Source organism: Macaca mulatta, chromosome 3 (assembly GCF_049350105.2).
Source record: "Macaca mulatta isolate MMU2019108-1 chromosome 3, T2T-MMU8v2.0, whole genome shotgun sequence".
Classification (NCBI taxonomy): domain Eukaryota; kingdom Metazoa; phylum Chordata; class Mammalia; order Primates; family Cercopithecidae; genus Macaca; species Macaca mulatta.
Genome location: NC_133408.1, coordinates 59,629,226 through 59,642,547, shown reverse-complemented (window position 1 = coordinate 59,642,547; position 13,322 = coordinate 59,629,226).

Here is a 13,322-nt window from a genome sequence, read left to right as displayed (position 1 = left end):
ACTCACTTGAAGTACTAGCCAGCAGATTCCAAGTAGGATGCAGACTCAGCCACAGGCCACATCACGATGGTGGAGTGGTTCTTGTCCCTGCGCACCAGTTCCTCCATCACCCGCATGTGTTCATGCAGAGACACGTTGTTGAAAAGCTGCTTGCAGGCCAGGAGGGAAGGGTCAGAGGGTCACGGTGTGGCCCGTGGGCTGCACAGGCAAAGCAGGTGCACAGTGGAAACTCACGGCAGCACCAGGCCCACGGCAGGACAGTCATCGATGACCACAGTCCCATAACAGTCGCACATCGGCAGCACTTCTTCCACGTAGGGGTAGTAGCTGGTGCAGAAGGAGTTGACACCAAGGAAGCAAAGCAGGTTGAAGTCCTTCACCAGCAGCAGCCCATCAAAGCCCTTCCCTCAGATCTAGGAGACAGCAGAGCCATGTGACCCTTTCCCTGTCAAAGTTGCACTTCCTCCAAGAACTAGGACCCTGGAGAGCCACCCCACGAGCCCCCTCTCCAGCCCAAGCACCAGCTCCACCACAAGGCAGTTTGGAGCCATTTGCCTCATTGCCCTCAACTGTGGGACACAGGGAAGGCGAAAGTGAAAGGTGACCAGAAGCAGACCCCATGAGGACCTAGGAGTGCCAATGTACATCTGCATCCTCGTGTTTGTTGAAGCCGTGAAAATACAAAGGTTTCCCATTGATGAGGAACTGGCTCTCAGTGACAGCCACAGTGCAGATCCACACTAGGAATGTGTAGAAGTCAGACACAGGCCCCAGTGACGTCTGTGCACTGAGCTGCACCTACAAGAGCCAAAGCACCAGGAGTGAGCACCCTGACAGCCTGACCCTTATCTGGCCTGCCCTCTGGTAGGAAGGCCCCTTGTGCACCCAGCAGACACCTCGGTTCCTGCCTGCCTGCCCTCCGGCAGCCTCGACAGGCTCAGCTCCTCCAGCACCATGGCCTGTTTTGGCCCAACTAATGCTCTCGCAGCCCACCCAGAGGTGTGAGCTCCTGCCTCACACTGGCCTCACTGGGCCGAGGTTCACCCTCACGCTGGCCCATTGGGGCCCAGCTCATGCCTCTCATGGCCTCTCCAGGCCCAGCCCCTACCTGTGGGTGGCCTTTCCAAGCCCAGCCTCTAGCTCACAGTGGGCCCTCACCAGTCCTGCCTCTTGCCTCGCTGTTTCCCCCTCAGGCCAAGCTCCTGCCTTTTGGTGGCCTCTGCAGGCCCAGCTCCTGCCTCCTAGTGGCCTCCGTAGGCCAAGCTCATGCCTCGATGGCAGCCTTTCCAGGCCTAGCGTTTCCTGCTTTGCATCCTCTCCAGGCCCAGCATTTCCTCCAGTCAGCCTCTCCGGGCCCAAGTTGAGGTCAATACGGCCACTCCAGGGCCAGCTCCTGCCTCATGGCAGCCTCTGCATGGAAAGAGGTATAAGCATGTTTTGGGCTGTCCTTTGGGTGCATATGTGCAGTAGCTGTACATGGTGGTTCACACATCACGTGTCTCAGTGCCCTGATTGGCACATCTCAAGGACATGTTCGCTTCCTTGACTGCCTACCCTGCCTTAAGGTGTAGCTCACTGCAGCCCTGAACTCCTGGCTCAAGCAGTCCTCCCATTTCAGCCTTCCAAGTAGCTGGGCTGCAGGGGATGCAGGCACGCACCACCACGCTTGGCTAATTTTTGGTATTTTTAGGGAAGAAGTGGTTTCCCTATGTTACCCAGGCTGGTCTTGAACTCCTGGGCTCAAGCGATCTTTCCACCTCAGCCTCCCCAAGTGTTGGGATTACAGGCGTGACCACTGTGCCTGGTCAAAAAAATCTTTTTTTTAAGTTGAAGAAAGTGCTGGACACAGTCACTCATGCCTGTAATCCCAGCATTTTGGGAGGCCGAGTTGTGTGGATCACCTGAGGAGTAGGTGCGATTTCTACAATTGGTTTGGTGGAAATCAAATCCAAGTACGACTACAGCCAATGGCGAGGGGACCAGGCCTTTCGCGATGGTGAGTGATCCCAAAAGTTAAAAATACCAAATGCATGACAGTGCTCCTGTGACTGGTTAATAGGGTGAGAGTCACTCGTCCATCGAGGTGTCTTATTTAAGGCGAACGTGTGGGCAATCTTAGTTTTATGACCCCGAGGTAAGAACCAAATGCCAGGTACAGTTGAAGTATAGTCACCTCCAAGTATTACGGGCCTGGAGTGAGGAGGGTTACATGCCCAAGTGGGATGATGATTTCTCAGAGGTTGGTAGACTAAGAGACCAAAATTTGGTAGGAGATATCCATGCTGGCAAGGGTGGTTTTGACTGAAATGTGCTATGTCCAATGAACAAATGATTGTACTATGTAATATTAAGAACTTTGAGTACTGGTCGATATTCATATGGAACTAGTTCTATATGTAAGTATAGTATTATATATGATAGTTAAGAAATTGCTAATAATTGCTTATATGCATGTGGAGCAAGCTTATAATGTCATAAAATCTCTGAATGTACTGTGTACAATCAAGCATTGATAGTACTATATATTATTCATGGGGACTAGCAGTAATGCATGAAGTACATAAAAGTATTAATGTATCAGTGCTGATGGTCAGTACTTACATAGTAGTTAAAATGCATGTCGAAAAGAATACAGAGAATAGTTTAATTAGAATCTCAGCTTTGGGTGTTGATGGTGAAGCAGGAATGCTTTTTCTCTGAGTTTCCCTGGGGGACTCTCCATTTCTGGTTTACAAGACTGGCGTATTGGATTATACTATAAGGGCAGTTTCATTTAAGTAGTTTATCCTTGATTAGGGCAGTGAGTGGTACGAGAACAAGAATAATAGAGAAACATATCATAGATGCCATCTGTCCAATGGTAATGAAAGGATGTTCTTGGCTGTCCTCCAATCCATATGAGGGTGAATAGGTTGGTGAGTAAGATTCAGAACAGATATTGCCTTAATGGGCGGAATATTATGCTTTGTTGTTTGGATGTGTGGAGTGCAGGAACAACTGCTAGAAGGAGAATGGATAATAGAAGGGCCAGTACACCTCCTAGTTTATTGGGGATGGATCATAAGATTGCATATGCAAATAAAAAGAAGTATCACTATGGTTTTATGTGGGGCGGGGTATTTAGGGGTTGACTAAGGTGTAATTATCTGGGTTGCTCAGGAGGTCAGGCAGAAACAGTACTAGAATTATTAAAAGGAGGAGGAGAAAAACCTAGAATATCTTTGATTGTATAGTAAGGGTGGACAGTGATTTTGTCAGAATGTGGTGAAATTCCTGAAGGGTTATTAGACCCTGTTTCATGTAGGAGAAAAAGGTGGAGAAGTGTTAGGGCTATCATGACAAAAGGTAAGATGAAGTGGAAGGTGAAGAATCGTGTAAGAGTGGCTTTGTCAACTGAAAATCCACCTCCAATTCATTGGACAGGGTCAGTTCCAATATATGGGATGGCTGATAGTAGGTTTGTGATTACCGTAGTGCCTCAGAATGATATTTGGCCTCATGAAAGCACATAGCGTATAAATGCTGTTGCTGTGGTTGTGAGTAGGAGGAGAATGCCAGTGTTTCAGGTTCCTAAAGCATATGAATGACCCATAATATAAGCCTCGACCTACATGTAGGAAAAGGCAGATGAAGAATGTTGAAGAGCCGTTAGTGTGAAAATCGTGGACTTTTCAGCCATAGTCCACATCTCGGTTAATATGGGCAACAGAAGAGAAAGCAGTTGGGGTATCTGGTGGGTAGTGTATGGCCAGAAATAACGCTGTGATGATCTGGAGGATTAAGCAGGTACTGAGAAGTGAGCCAAAGTTTCAACATACAGAGATATTAGATGGTGTGGGGAGATCAATGGATGTGTAATTAATGATTTTATTAGTGGGTTTATTTTACATATAATGGTCATTAGTGTTCTTAGAGTTGAAGTACAATGATGGTTTTGTAGTTGAAGTATGATGGGGTGGTCATCATAGTTAATTTTATTAGTGTGGGAAGTTGAATAATTTTTGAGGGTGAGGGGCCAGGTTTGATACATTAGGATTCTGCAGGTGTGGGTGCTTTCTATAATTATGGGTGTTCGTTGGTGGTAGTTGGTGGTTGAACATTGTTGGTATTTATGTTGCAGTTGAAATTACTTGGAGTGATAGATTAGATAATTAAAAGTAAAGTTAAAAAGGATGGAATAAAAAAGAAGAAATAAAATTTAATTAGACCTTTTTGAGTAGTTATGGTAATGGAGGCTGTGATTTGGCTCTGTGAAATTGTCTTTGGTATGGACTTTTCTAGTCAAATTAGATCTAGCAGAAGTGATGGCAGGTTTTGGCTTATAGATAGGTTTGAGTGAGGGGTTGTACGGTGAATTGTGATTGAGTAGAATCCTAATATATTGGAGAAGTTGAATGTTTGTAATGGATATTTTGTCTTAAGATTATTAGTTATAAAACTAAGTTCCATTGCAACTAGGATGGTTGCAGTTCGGCCTGTACGTTTTAGGGGGGTGGTATTGTTGTTTTGGGGGGATGAAGTAGGGATAATGCTATTGGTGATGAGAAACCCAGCGAAGATAATGCCGACTATAAGGCATTTAATTGGGTTTATTAGGGAAGGGTTATTTTTGTCAATGCTGATTAGGGTTGGGAAGTGGGGTTGTCCCATTAGAGTGAAGAAAATAATTTGGATATTATAGACACTTGTTAGGGAGGTGGCAATAAGAGTAATAGAGAGGGCTCAGGCATTGGTATGTGATGTGTTTGCAGTTTTGATAATGAGATCTTTAGAGAAAAAGCCTGTGAGGAAAGGCATACCCATGAGTGCTAGGCTGCCAATACTAAAGGGAATAGGAAGTAAGGGGTAAAGTCTTAAATAGTCCTCCTGTTTTTCGGATATCTTGTTCATCGTTGAGGTTATGGATGATGGATCCTGAACATATAAATAATATAGCTTTAAAAAAGGCATGGGTGCAGATGTGTAGGAATGCTAGGTGTGGTTGTTTCATGCCAATTGTGACTATTATAAGGCCTAGTTGCCTTGAGGTGGAGAATGCTACAATTTTGTTGATCACATTTTGTGTTAGAGCACAAATTGCTGGAAATAAGGTGGTAGTATCCCCTAAATACACTGTAAGGGTTTGGATTAATATATTATTTTCTATTAAGGGGTGGAATGGATAAGCAGGAAAATTCCTGCTACAACTATAGCACTAGAGTGGAGTAGGGCTGAGACTGGGGTTGGGCCTTCCATGGTGGAAGGAAGTCGGGGTAGAGGCCAAATTGAGCTGACTTTCCCACTGCTGCTAAGAGAAGGCCAATTAAGGGAAGAAGATCGGGGGTAGGATTTAGGATAAATGCCCGTTGAGGTTCTCATGTATTGGAGAATGAGAGGAATCATGCTATAACTAAAATAGCGGTTTTAGTTATAGCGGTTATACAGAATCACTTGGAGGGCTGCTGTATTAGCATCTGCTCAGCTAGTCATCAACCAGTTAGTAAAACAGACATAATTCCTATGCCTTCTCATCCGATAAAAAGTTGAAAAAGGTTGTTGTTGGTAACAAGAATTAATATTGTGGTGAGGAAAATAAATATTTGAAAAATTGATTAATGTTAGGATCTTATTTTATATATCAAGAATTGTATAACAGATCAGGTGACAAATAGTGCTACTGGGATAAATTTTATGGAGAAGTAGTCTAGTTTGAAGTTTAGTGAGAGTTTAAGGGTTTGGACTATTATTCAATATCAGTTTGAGATGATGGCTTCTTGGTCTATATACATAAATGTGAGAATGAGGCTAACGGTGAAGGTGAACGCGATAGATATTTTTACATAATATGGATATAAGTTCTTGTGAGGGTAATAATTGGTAAGGTTAAGGAGACTAAGGTTATTATAGTAATGGAAAAATACGTGATTATTACTTTTATTTGGAGTTGCACCAATATTTTTAGTTCCAAAGACCAATGGATAGTTCTTATCCTCTAAAACTTGAGTGTTGTTAGGCATGTGGGCAGGAGTTAGCAGTCCTTGAATACTTTCTCAGTAAATAAGAAGTTGCAGACTTCTATTACTAGACACATAATCTAATGTTTTGATTAAACTATATTTACAGGGTATAAAACCTATAGTAATCTTAGGGTTTAGGGACGATAGAATAGGTGCAACGTGTATGAGTATTAGTATATTTTCTCGTATAGAGGAAGGTTTAATGCTATTAATGTAACGTGTAAGTGTTCCTTGTTGTATTGTGATAAGTATGTACAGGGAACAAAGGGCTGTGATTAATATTAAGTTTTATAAGCATAATGGTGATGTTTGATCAGGAGAATGAAGCCACCATTACAAAGAGTTAGTCCATTAGATTAATGGTGTGGGGGTAAGGCAAGGTTAGTAAGATTTGCTCTAAGTCATCAAAAGGCTGTTAGTGGGAGTAGTGTTTGAAGCCCTCGAGAGAGTAAAATGATTTGGCTATGGATTTGCTCATAGTTTGAATTTGCTAGGCAAAGCAGTAAGGACGAAGGAAGTCCATGGGCAATTATGAGGGTAATAGCACCCGTAAAGCTTCAGGGGGTTTGAATGTGGATAGCCATAATAACAAGTGCTGTATGACTTACAGAAGAATATGCAATAAGTGATTTTAGATCAGTTTGTCGTAGACAAATAAAGCTTATCATAACTATCCCTCATAAAGATAACACGAGGAAGGGGTAGGCTGTATACTCTGTCAGGGGGCTGAGGATAAAGGTAAGCCGTATTATGCCCTAGCCGCCAGGTTTTAGGAGAACCGCTGTAAGTACTATTGAGCCTGCAATAGGGGCTTCTACGTGGGCTTAAGGAAGTCATAGGTGAAGTCCGTATAAGGGTATTTTTGCTATAAAACCCATAATACATGCTAATCATATAAGGTTATTGGATCAGGAGATTAATAGTTCTTGGGTGTTAAATATTATTGTCATGTTCAGTGAACCTAAGGTATTTTGAGTGTGAATAAGTATAATAAGTAGGGGGAGAGATCCCATTCATGTATCAAATAAGATATATAAGCTTGCATTGAGGCATTCTGGTTGGTTACCCCAGGGGGTGATAATAATTAAGGCAGCGATAATTGTACCTTCAAGGAGAATGTAAAATATAATTAGTTCTGTGGCTGCGAATGCCATAATTATAAAAAAAAATTGTAGGGAAATCAGTATGGAAATATGGAGCTTTTTCCATGAGGGTGACTGATTGGAGAGGTGGTACTGGCTTGCTGTAATTATAAGAGGTAGTAGTCAGGCTGTTAATATTAGAAGGGGTGATTTCAGCAGATCAGAAGAGAAAGTTAATGAGAAGTTGAATAGATCGTCATTGAATTAATTAAAAAATAATAGGGCAATGAAGCTGATGATTAGACTGTGAATAGTCATATTGATTCAGATTTTAGAATTTTTAGAGAATCATGTTATTAGTAGCATTATAATTGTTGGAATACTAATTTTTAGCATTGAAGTAAATTTAGGTTATATACATAGTCTAGGCTATAGGTGTTGGAGATTGAAACTAGTAAGGCAAGGCCCACTGTGGCTTCACAGGCAGCAAGTACTAGGAGGGTAATTGGTATTATGAATGCTAGGGTGAAATGTATATTTAAAGTTATGAGTATTTATGATTAATAATGATAATATTCCTTCTAGGCATAGTAGGGATATTGGGTGTGATCAATAGATTAATATCGCCAGAAGTAGTACGGTATATGCTAATATGATATTGATATAAATAGAGGGCATTTGGTAAATATGTTGTATCATAAGCTAATGAGTTGAAATCATTTATTTTGGCTTAAACTATCTGCCAATTCAGTTCAATCTAATCCTTTTTGAGTTCATTCATAAGTTAACCCTAGGACTAAAATGATAATTAGTATAAGGGCTGTGCTGATTATTAGTGTCAGATTGCTTGTTTGAAGGGCTCATGGCAAGAGTAGTAAGTAGTAGGGCGATTTCTAAGTCAAATAGGAGGAATGTGATGGCTACTAGAAAAAACTTTGTGGAGAAGAGAATGTGGGTAGAGGATAACGGGTCAAATCTGCATTCGTAGGGGCTGGATTTTTTAATATAAATATTAAGTTGCGGGAGACAAAATGTAATAACTATCAGTGATAGGGCTAATAGGGTGTTGATTACTAGGGCTAGTATTAGGTTAATTACTCATTTTCAGATGTTGTCCAAACTAATTGATTGGAAGTCAGTGGTACTGTTTATACTAAAAGAGTAAGATCCTCATCGGTAAATAGAAATATACAAAAATAGTCATACTGCATCTATAAAGTGTCAGTATCAGGTGGCGTCTTCAAAGCCAAAGTGATGGCTAGATGTAAAGTGGTATTTTAATTGGCAGAGGAGACAGATAGTGAGGAATGTTGATCCATTAATGCTGTGAAGTCCTTGAAAACCTATAGCTATAAAGAATGTTGAGCCATAAATTCCAGCAGAAATAGCAGAGAGCCTCAAAGTATTCTGAGACTTGCAGGAGGGTGAAGTAAATGCCTAAGGCAATTGTGGTAAGTAGTGCTTGAATTGTTTTCAATTATTTTCTATTAGGCTGTGATGGGCTCAAGTAATTGAAACCCTGATGCTAGTAATACAGATGTATTCAGGAGGGGTGCTTCCAGAGGGTCGAGGGGAGAAATGCCTGTTGGGGGTCAATGTCTTCCTAGTTCTGGTGTTGGGGCTAGACTAGAATGGCAGAATGCCCAGAAGAATCTAGCAAATAAAAATAATTCTGAGATAATAAATAGGACTATTCTACATCAGAGGCCTTTTTGGACAATTGTTGTATGGTGGCCTTGAAATGTACTTTCCCAGATAATATCACATCACCATTGATATATAGTCAGTGTATTGGTTAGTAGGCCTAAGGTTAAAAGAGTAATAGAGTTAATGTGAAATCATGTAGCTAAGCCGGATGTTATTAGGAGAGTTGGGAGAGCCCCTATTAATGGCCAAGGACTGAGTGTGATGAAATGATAGGCGTGTGTTTGGTGGGTCATTATGTGTTGTCATATAAATAAAGGCTTACTAATAGCCTAAAGGCACAAGCTTAGATGAGGGCGACAGCAAATTCGAGAGTGGTCAATAGAATTAGAATAATAAGGGTGATCGAAGCTGTGGGATGGTTAATAGTTGATAATAGTGTGGCTCCTCCAATTAAGTATATAAGTAAGTGGTCGGCTATAATGCTGGCTGTTAAACGTCCAGCTGATGCCATTGGTTGTGTAAGTAGACTAATGGTTTCGATGATTACTAGTATAGGGGTAAGTGGAATGTGTGTGCCTGGTGGTAGGAGGTAAGCTAAAGAGTTTTTAGTTTTAAAGTGGAAGCCTGTGATTACTGTGCCTGCTCATAAGGGGATTACTATACCGAGATTTATTGATAGTCGAGCAGTTGGTGTAAATGAGTGGGGTAGAAGCCCAAGGAGATTGATTAAGGCAATAAAGAGAATTAGGGATATTAGTATAAGGGATCAAGTTCATCCTTTAATATTATGTATGATTATTTGGTTGAGAACAAGTTGAACTAGTCATTGTTGAATAGAAATCAATCGGTTATTGATTAGATAGTTGGAGGTTGGAAGGAGTGTGGTGGGAAACAAGATGATTAGTGCTGCTGCAGGTAAACCGAGGATTGTCGGGGCAGTAAGTGAGGTGAACAGATTTTCATTCATTTTACTTCTCAAGGGTAGTCACGTTTTTGTGTTTTAATTATTTTTGGTGTAGGGGGTGTATGGTAAATGAACTTTGATAGTTTTAATTGGATAATGGAGAATAAAGTTATGATTGTTGATATAATAATGATAGGTCATGTGGAAATATCTAGTTGAGGCATTCACTGTAAAGAGGTGTGAATTCTCTCAATCTTTAACTGAAAAGGTTAACACTGGGGTAGCTTTACAGTGATATTATAGTGCGGATATAGACCAAGTTTTGAAAGTTTTTAATGGGACTAATTCTAGAATAATAGGTGTAAAACTGTGGTTAGAGCCACAAATTTCTGAGCATTGTCTGTAGTAGAGGCCTGGTCATGTAGCGGTTAAGGCAGATTCATTTAAGCGTCCAGGGATTGCATCTATTCCCTCATTATTTAACCCTAATGAGGGAATAGATTATGAGTGCACGACGGTGTACACGTTGGGATAATCGGAGTAACTTCGAGGCATACCATATAGGCTGAGGAAATGCTGCAGGAAAAAAGTTAAATTGACACCTATATATATGATGGCAAAGTGAATTTTAGCATACATTTGATTAAGTGTATAACCTGAAAATAGGGGGAATCAGTAGACAAAGCCACCTATAATAGCAAATACGGCTCCTATTGATAAAACATAATGGAAATGGGCTGTGACGTCATATGTATCATGTAAAACAATATCTAGCAATGAATTTGCTAGTGCAATGCCGGTTAGACCTCCTACTGTAAAAAGAAAAATAAACCCTAGGGCTCAGAGTATTGCAGGAGATCATTTGATGTTACCAATGTGTAGTGTAGCTAATCAGCTAAAGACTTTGACACCAGTAGGAATAGCAATAATTATAGTAGCAGAGGTGAAGTATGCTTGTGTATGTACATCTGTTCCTACTGTAAATATGTGGTGAGCCCATACACAATCCCTAAGAAGCCAGTTGATGCTATGGCTCATGCTATGCCCATACACCCAAATGGCTTTTTTCCAGAGTAGTATGTTACGATATGGGAAATTATCCTGAAGCCTGGCAGGATGAGGATATAGACTTCAGGCTGACCAAAGAATCAGAATAAGTGCTAATATGCGATAGGATCACCTCCACCAGCTGGGTCAAAAAAAGTAGTATTAAGATTGCGGTCAGTTCGGGCGGATCACGAGGTCAGGAGATCGAGACCATCCTGGCTAACACAGTGAAACCCCGTCTCTACTAAAAATACAAAAAAATAGCCGGGCGAGGTGGCGGGTGCCTGTAGTCCCAGCTACTCGGGAGGCTAAGGCAGGAGAATGGCGCAAACCCGGGAGGCGGAGCTTGCAGTGAGCTGAGATCCAGCCACTGCACTCCAGCCTGGGCGACGGAGCCAGACTCCATCTCAAAAAAAAAAAAAAAAAAAAAAAAGATTGCGGTCAGTTAACAGTAGAATAATGCTGGCGGCTAGGACTGGGAGAGAAAGGAGTCAGAGAACTGCTGTAATCAGGACTGATCAGACGAAAAGGGGTGTGTGACTCTGGGACATAGCTGGAGGTTTTATATTAATAATTGTAGTGATAAAGTTAATGGCTCCTAAAATAGAAGAGACACCTGCCAAATGGAGTGAGAAGATGGTTAAATCTACAGAGACTCCTGCATGTGTTAGGTTTCCTGCTAAGGAGGAGGGGGTAGAGTGTTCTGCTGGTTCCAGCGCCAGCCTTTATTATAGTGGACACAAGTAATAGTAGGAAAGAGGGTGAGCGTGGTCAGAAACTCATATTATTTATCTGGGGAAATGCTAGGATAGGAGTGCAGTGGCACAATCTCAGCTCTCTGCAATCTCCTGGGTTCTTATTTTCCTGATTACACTTAGTTGTCTGTGTTCCCATGTTACATATGGAGCATAATTGAGATGGTTATTTTGATTTTTGTTTCAGATAATTCTCCTGGCTCAGCCTCCTGAGTAGCTGGGATTACAGGTGTGTGCCACCATGCCTGGCCAACTTTTGTATTTTTAGTAGAGATGGGATTTTACCATGTTGGTTAGGCTGGTATTGAACTCCCAACCTCATGTGATCTGCCTGCCTTGACCTCCCAAAGTGCTGGGATAACAGGCATGAGCCACCTGCCCAGCCTAGAATGTTTTTATCTTGTTAAACTAATACACAATCCATGTGAATCCTATTTCCCATTACCTGGCCCTTTCCAAACATTATTCTGTTTTCTCTTTTTAGTAGTGTAACTACTTTAGATATCCCATATAAGCAGATTCATACAGTATTTGTCTTATTTTTGGCTGGCTCATTAAATTTAACATAATGTCATCAGGATTTATGTTTATGGTAGATGTTAGGAGATTTCTTGATGTTCTTTTTTTTAAGCTGAGTAATATTCCATTATTTTTATATTCCAAATTATATTTATCCATTTATTTGGTCAGGGAAGTTTGGGTTGCTTTTACCTATTGACTTTTGTGAATAATGCCACAACAAATGGTGTTAATAACTCATTTGACCATACATGTGAGAGTTTTTATCTGTGCTGCGTTCTGTTTTCTTGGTGTAGGGTTTTACTTTTATGCCAGTACCAAAGTGTTTTGATTACCCTACCTTTGTTTTATATTTTGAAACCATAAAGCATGATGCCTCCAATATTGTTTTCCTTTTTTAAGTAGTCAGGAACTTTGTGGTTTCTTGATATTCCACATGATTTGGGGGTTGTTTTCCTGTATTTTGAAAAGTGAAATTTGGAATTTGAAAGGGATTGCATTGAATGTGTAGACAGATCACTTTGGTCAGCATGGCCATCTTCACAGGATTAAGTCTTCCGACCTTTGAACAAGAGCATGCTTAAGAGTGTATTGTTTAATTTTCATATTTTGTGAAATTTTTTGGTTTTCCTTCTGTTAGTGATTTTTAGTTTCATTCAATTCTGGCCAAAAATAATAGTATGTAATATTCAAGTTTAAAAAATGGATTAAGACTTGTTTTGTGAAATAACAGATGTTGTATCCAGCAGAATTTTCTTATAAGCTATTGAAAATATTGTGGATTCTGCTGTTGTGTGGTGTGTTCCATATGTCTTTTAGGTATAATTGCTTTACATTGCTTTCAAGTCTTTTCTTCCCCTATTAATGTTCTGTCATGCTTTATTATTCATTACTGAAAGTATTGAAGTATTCTCCCACTGTTACATCACTTCATTTGTGTCAATGCTTGCTTTATATATTTAGCAACCATGATAGGAGATATAAATAGGTTCCCAGTGAATGAGCCATTTTATTATAATTTAATGTCCTTGTTTGTCTCTTGTGAGTTTTGACTTAAACTATATTTTATAAAATATGGCAGCTTTTGACTTAATATAATTTGTTCTCTGCTTCTCATTTGGTTAACATTTGCATGGAATGTCTTTTTCCATCTTTCAGTCTATTTTCATCATTAGATCTGAGGTGAGTCTCTGGGAGAAATGACATAGGTGGATTTTGGTTTCTAAATTAAAAATAATCCCTTTATTTAACATTTTCCTTTTGATTGGGAAGTTTAGTCCATGAATATTTTGATACTTTTCTGAAAGGAAATGATTTACAATTACCATTTTATTGTTTTATTTGACTCTTGTAGCTATTTTGTCTGTATTTA